The sequence below is a fragment of the Acomys minous genome (assembly GCF_964271855.1).
Source record: "Acomys minous genome assembly, chromosome: 5".
Lineage (NCBI taxonomy): Eukaryota > Metazoa > Chordata > Mammalia > Rodentia > Muridae > Acomys > Acomys minous.
Window position 1 is genome coordinate 50619803 of NC_140494.1, and position 7005 is coordinate 50626807.

Sequence of the window (7005 nt, forward strand, 5' to 3'; positions counted from 1 at the left end):
CCTTGGCCATCCTGGACTCACTTTGTAGACCAGGCTGGCCTCGAACTCACAGCGATCCGCCTGCCTCTGCCTCTCGAGTGCTGGGATTAAAGGCGTGTGCCGCCACGCCCGGCTTCTTTGCTCCATAGTTACCAGTTGTTTCCTCATCATTTATTTTGGCCAACAGAGAAGTAGAGAACACAGTCAAATTATCACAGAGAAGTTGCTCCTGAACAGTTTATCACAGTGAAATCAGTCTACCTCAGATAGTATAGACACCCACCATGCCTTCAGCCCGATCCCTCAGATGAAGCATCGGCACTTAATGTGTACTTCTTCCCATTCATCAAGACATCATCCAACATGAGACAAGCAGAAGATGAACACTTGGTCTATAGGTGAAGATTACATCTCAGAAAGCTGTGTACCTGTTGAATTTATAGAAAGTCATTAGAGGTTCACAGAAGAGGTTTCCCAGCCCAAAAAAAAAAAAAAAAAAATACTAACACAAAATGTTTAAAATGTGTTGATTCTTAGCTGGGCATAGTGGTGTGTGCCTTAATCTCAGCACTTGGGAGGCAGAGGTAGGTAGATTACTGTGAGTTTGAGGCCAGTTTGGTCTACAAAGTGAGACCAGGACAGGTAGGGCTACATGGGGAAGCACTATCTCCAAATACCAAAAACAAAACATAAAAACAAAACAAAACAAAAAAAAGTGTTGAGTCCAAAAAAAAGTGTTGATTCTTGAGTGTTAAGTATCAGTTTGGAGATATATATGTGGCAATTTCCCCAAATTTCACTTATTACCTTTCTATATATTCATATCTCTGTCTTTGCATTCTTTTTAAATTATACCCCTCATTAATAAAGAAATTATCACATCTTCAAATGGAAGAATACACTTGAATGGCATAAAATCATTAAAGAATTTTAAGGGAAGAAACATGAATACATTGAGTTCTTTTTATCATGAATTAAAGTTATAAAATTTAAAGTCTTATATGCAATCAGTGCTTGTCATCAAACCCAAAGAAGCAGATGAGTAAAATGAATGAATATGAATGTATACGTACACATAATTTATTGTTTATACACAAATATATATATATTTGTATATCTTATATTCTAAAATGTTATTGATTAGATGGGAAACAGTGAAAACAAAGTAGTAACATATTTCTATGTTGAGTCTGAATTTCTTAACATTTATAATCATTATTTTAAATTATATTGGTTCATTCATCTAAAATGTATTTCTGGTACCCTTATTAGAAATGAGATAAGTTTTAATCTAGTCAATAATAAATGGTCAACCTTTACTCATCTGTTTTAGGAGGTATACACTTGAGAGATACATTCATCATCAGCACATGAAGTGAGACGTTAAGTTTTAGTGACTAACATTTTGTGAAATTTAACTACCTCAGAAGACTGATAAATGTTTAATCAACTGGAGATAGTAAAGAGTAAAAATGTCTACATAATCCTTAGAGAGAGAGAGGGAGAGAGAGAAAGAAATGTACATTGAAGCGAAGATAAATGAGTTTAGGTTGAATTATTTATGGAAATACATTTTATGTATGCTTACTAGCCTGCACACATCTAGGTGTCTTTCTAGGTTGATCACATGATTGCTTTGGGAATCACTTGAATAAATTATAGTTCAATGGGAAAATGTAGTCATTGTATGCACACAAATTAAATCCTCTTTTGCTATCAATATTTCCTATGTCCTTCATGACTACAATTTTACTTTACTTATGTTTTCATTATTTCTTTTACATATTGATTTATATTATTGCACATATATACAATAAACTACCTACAGAAAAAAGAACCACAAAACAATCAAGAATTATGTAAATGTTACATTCATAGTGTTTTACCTATTTATATTTGGCAACCTCGAGGAAAACATCTTTCCTCTCTTGCTTGGTGCATCTAAAATTCTGACAGGGTAAGCAAATCTTCAATAGTTCCTGCCTTGCAAATATGTCTGTCAGTTATATTGGGCCAGAAGGCTGAACATGATGCTCCATTGTTATAGTTTTGGGCAACTGTCCAGGCAGCAAACTATCTCTGTCATTTTCTTATTTTGGAAGCTGCTAAACAGCACTTCCTGTCTATTCAGATAATTAGTTTTATGCCTTCTCATGTCTCTAACTGGTTGAAGAAGAGATAGTTTAGTTTTACAATTAAGCTTAGTTGTTTAGGGGTTAAGATGTTTTTAGGTCTAGATAAATACTTTAAGTTGATAATGATGAGATATGATAGATATTTATTTACATTCAGAATTTTAGATGCACCAAGATAGGAAAGATGTTTTCTTCAATGTTGCCAAATACAAATAGTCAAAACACTATGAATGTAACATTTATATAATTCCTGATTGTTTTGTGGTTCTTCTTGTTGTATGTAGTTTATTGTTTTTCATCTAGATACATGTTTTAAGTTGATATAGATGAGACATGATAGATATGGATGTCTACAACTTTAAAAAGTAATTCAATCTTCAGAGGAAAAAAATGAGTGTATGTCATGTCATGGATTAAAATGTTCAGTAGACATGCAGAGGCTCAGTTTGTTGGATATAGCTGTCAATGTAACTTGTTTGGAACTTTGATTTTTAACATTATTTTGTAGGGTAGGTTCTCTGCGAACCTTGAATTTCTGTTCTCCCTTGCTTTCACATCACAAATATTGATATTACAGGTGTTTGTCACATATCCAGGCTATAAAATAATAATGATCCAACACAAACTTTTCTGCATGGCTGGACAAATACTCTATAAGTGAGCTACATAGCTGTGTAGAGGTGATTTATGGTATTTAATTATAAAATGTTTTACATATATATATATATATATATATATATATATATATATATATATTTACTCCTTTACATACATTTATCATATTTGACATGTGAAGTTATCTATGAAATATATCCTGATATATTAATACAAAGTACTTGCCTTTAGGTAGGGACTTATTGCTGTAAAAAGATACTTATGACCAAAGCAACTCTTATAGAGGAAAACATTTAATTGGGGGTGGCTTATAGGTTCAGAGGTTTAGTGCATCATCATCATAGTTGGAAGCATGGCCGCATGCAGGCAGACATTGTGCTGGAAGAGATAAGAGTTCCACATCTTGATCCAAAGGCAGCCAGGAGGAGACCGGCTTCTGAAAAAGCCAGGAGGAGGCTCTCACTGCGCACCAGGCTGAGCACAAGCATAGCGATCTTCTAAGTCCACCCCCACAGTGATACACTTACTCCAACAAAGCCACACTATTCCTACGAGGCCACACTTCCTAACAGTGCCAATCCCTATGGCAAAGCATTCAAACACATGAATCCATCTATAGAGGCCAAACCTGTTCAAGCCACCACAGGGCTACCTATTTTCAAAGTCTTCCAGAAAGTGAGACTTGCTTACTGTCTCTGTCAATGTTACCTTATCCAGACAGGCTCTTTTCAATATAAGCCCACCCACCATGATGCCTTCAGTAGAAGCTGAAAAGATTGGCCTGTCTGATCTTTGAACTGAAATCTAGAGATTATGGACGGTAACAATGGCTCAGCCATTAAAAGGACAGATTCCAACTAAAACTTGCTGATTACATCTGATATATAATCTGCATCCTAATTACCATTTCCTCTCTACTCGCTTCCCCTCGCTTTTCTTCCCATCCATAATCCTCCTTACGGCTTTCATTAGAAAACAAACAGGATTGTATGGATGATAATAAAATAAGATGAAATATAGCAAAATATATTATGCAAAACAAATGACTAACACAAAAAATAGTGATATATCTTAGTTTAACTGATTTGGAAATTTTAATATTTTTCATAAAAATATGGCTTATTTAGTATATTGTTTTACTCAGTTACTTATGATGGAAAACAGCATTACTCAACAGTGGATTGTGCTGTTCTTCATTAATGTAAAATAAACTGAAACCTTGAGAAATATACATATATATATGTTTTATCTTTAATGCTACCACAAATTCAGGAAGATATACAGTTTTATTTACAGTATTATATAATTTCATTTTATATGTAGTCACTGAGTTTCTGCTATGTGTAAAGTACAGCTCATTTTTCAGAGAAATTTTAATTTGCTTTGAGAAGTAAATGATGTTTACATATCAAATTTGAGCTGAGAAATAAATTATAAGACCGGGCCGGCTGCCTGACCTACTGCGGGCCATGGGCGAAGCCGGAGGCGTGGGAGAGCTGGTAGCAGAGGCAACACTGGTGGCCAGGCCACTGAAAAGGCAAGGGCACCAGCCGAACTGCCATGGGCCTGGCGGGGCTGCAGGAGAACGTGTTTGCTGGGCAGCTAAAGATCTGTGCATACCTGAATAAATGCTCTGGAATGTGTTCACCCCTTCAGGAAGAGAGTTCAGTTGCACATCACGAGATCAAATGCCAGGGGAAACCTTTAGCTGGTATCCACAGGAAGTGAGAAGAGAAAAGGAATGCTGGGAACGCGATCCGAAGTGCCCTGAAGTCCGATGAAAAAAAAAAATAAAAGAGTTAGTAAAGATTTTTTCCCCAATCTACGGGCTGTCGCTTTGTCTGCTGACAGCGTCTTCTGCCTTGCAGAAGCTTCTCAGCCTCATAAGGTCCCATTTATTAAATTGTTGGGCTTAGAGCCTGAGCTGTTGGTGTTCTGTTCAGAAATTTGTCTCCTGTGCCAATGAGTTCTCCCAGTAAACTGTTTTAAGTCAATTTGTAAATTTTGGAAGCTGCTAACCCACACTGCTGGTTCACTCAGGAATTTAAGTTGTATTCCTTCTCAAGTCTTTGAGGCTCATTGAAGACAAAAGTATACTTTTACAATGCTTAGATGGTTAGGGGACAAGATCGTTTTATATCAAGATAAAGAAGTTAAGCTATTCGAGTTGAGCTAGGGTTGATATTGAAACTCATTGGGAAATTTAGACTCAACAAGACAGGAAAGACACTTACTTCAAACTGGACAAATGCAGATGGCCAATTCACTATGAATGTAACATGTATAGAACTTATTATTCTCATGATTGTCACATGGTTCTCCCTGCTGTATGTAGTTTGTTTTATACATTATGTAATAAAATGAAAATATAAAAAATAAAAAATTGGGATGGCTATTCGCTATATATTTAAAAGATAAGACAAATAAACAACAATAAATCTTTTAAAAAATAAAAACTATAATAAAATAAAAGAGGTCAGGAGAGGTCCCTTGCCACGTTTTCCAAACCAAAAATCCGAAGCAGCAGACTCTCCCAAAACTCCACCTCCATCACCTGATTCTACCAATGCAGTGGTTGCCAGGCCAGTCCTGAAAAGGCTTCCAGGGCAAGCCGGCTCCTTGAAAAAAGTCTCAAGGGAAAACTCAGCAAAACAGAAAACTCAGATTTCTACTCCTTGCGAAGGAGCTCCAGGAAGAGCAAAGCAGAGCTGCAGTCTGAGGAAAGAAGTAGGAAGGAAGAAGGCATGAAAATTGACCTCATTGGCACCGAGCGGTCTCCCAGGGAGACTTTGTGGTAGAACACCATGGGGACCTCATTGCCATCACCGATGCCAAGAAGCTGGAGGCTCTGTATGCACAAGACCCCTCCGCGGGCTGCTATATGTATTTTCAGTATCTGAGCAAAACCCATTGCGTGGATGCCACTCGAGAAACAAACCAATGGGGAGGCTGATCAATCACAGTAAGTGTGGGGACTGATAGACCAAACTGCATGACATCATTGGTGTGCCTCACCTCATCCTCATCGCCTCCAGAGACATTGCCGCTTGTGAGGAGCCCTTGTATAGCTATAGAGACCGAAGCGAGGCCTCTATCAAAGCCTACCTACCCTTGTCTGAAGCATTAACCATGCAGCCTCCCACCTCCTTGCCACCCTGCCTCCTTCAAAGCACTAAGTGCCCTTAAAGGGACATGATTTTTTTTTTACACACACTTACTCTTACATAATTACTTCAAATGTTTTTAAAAGTATATTAAAGATACCTTTTCATGTAGCATTTAAATATCTGTTACAGGTTTCCAAGGTGGACTTGGACAGATAGCCTTATATTACCAAAACTTTTATATACAAGTTGAAGTTTTCCCGCGCAGTCTAAGACTCGGCTCGGATTTTTAGAAAATGGAGGTGAACGTGAACTAGAAAGCCAAACTCTGACCAGGATGAAGCCAGGAACCCCTGCACCCCACGTCCCCGGACAGGCGGGTGTGAGGGTGCTGCCACCACCCACGCACAGGATGGCTCCAAGCTTTTGTTTTTCTCAGCGTCTTGACAGGAGTGCACACTGATTTGTATGAAATGTTTTTAACAAAGTTTCTCAGTAAGCTAGTCTTCCCCTCTGCTTTCTCCAAAGCTTACTATGCCTGGGGCTCTGTGACCCAGCTAGGAGCAGACCTCATCGTGGGGCTTATGGCTTTTCCAGGCATGTGGAAGTGCCCATTTAGAGGCAGGCTGGGAAAAGCACTGTTGTCCTGCCCAAGCAGGACAGGTCTCTTGTAACTGCATTAATTCTTTATAGAAATGTGAACACTGAATTTATTTTTTAAAAATAAACAATTAAAAAAATAAAACAAAAAAAATTAAAAAGGAAAAAAATAGAAAAAAAAAAAAGTCCCACAGAAAACAACTTATATGTGTATAGGTTTTGAAGGGAGAAAAATAAATGCGTTTTTCTTTTTCTTCCAGGGTTCTTTTATTTTTTATCTTTTTGGTTTGGCTGGCTGGTTTGTATAGAGAAGACTTAAGATGGTACCCTATTCTAATCAAAAGTGAGGTTTTGTAGTGGAACCAGAATTACTAAGTCCCGCCGCTCTGCCCCTACACCTCAGTTCGGCTGTGTGGAAAGTTCTCTACTTGCTGTCAAGGCCGAACCCCTGGTATCCCACAAAGATGCTGCCAGTCTAGGACCTCTGCCGGCTTAAGACATGTTAGCACAAGGGTCCTTAGTAGTCAGAGGACCAGGATGATACTTCAGTTTTGGCCTGTGATAGCAAGAGT

At 37.9% G+C, this 7005-nt stretch overlaps 1 pseudogene across 1 annotated transcript; it reads left to right on the plus strand.

Moving 5' to 3' along the window:
* The first annotated feature begins 4198 nt into the window (after nucleotides 1–4198).
* On the plus strand, nucleotides 4199–5915 carry LOC311598358 (N-lysine methyltransferase KMT5A-like; annotated as a pseudogene). Its single transcript has 3 exons — nucleotides 4199–4318; nucleotides 4386–4440; nucleotides 5203–5915. The product of its transcript is annotated as an N-lysine methyltransferase KMT5A-like (transcript).
* Nucleotides 5916–7005: the final 1090 nt, after the last annotated feature.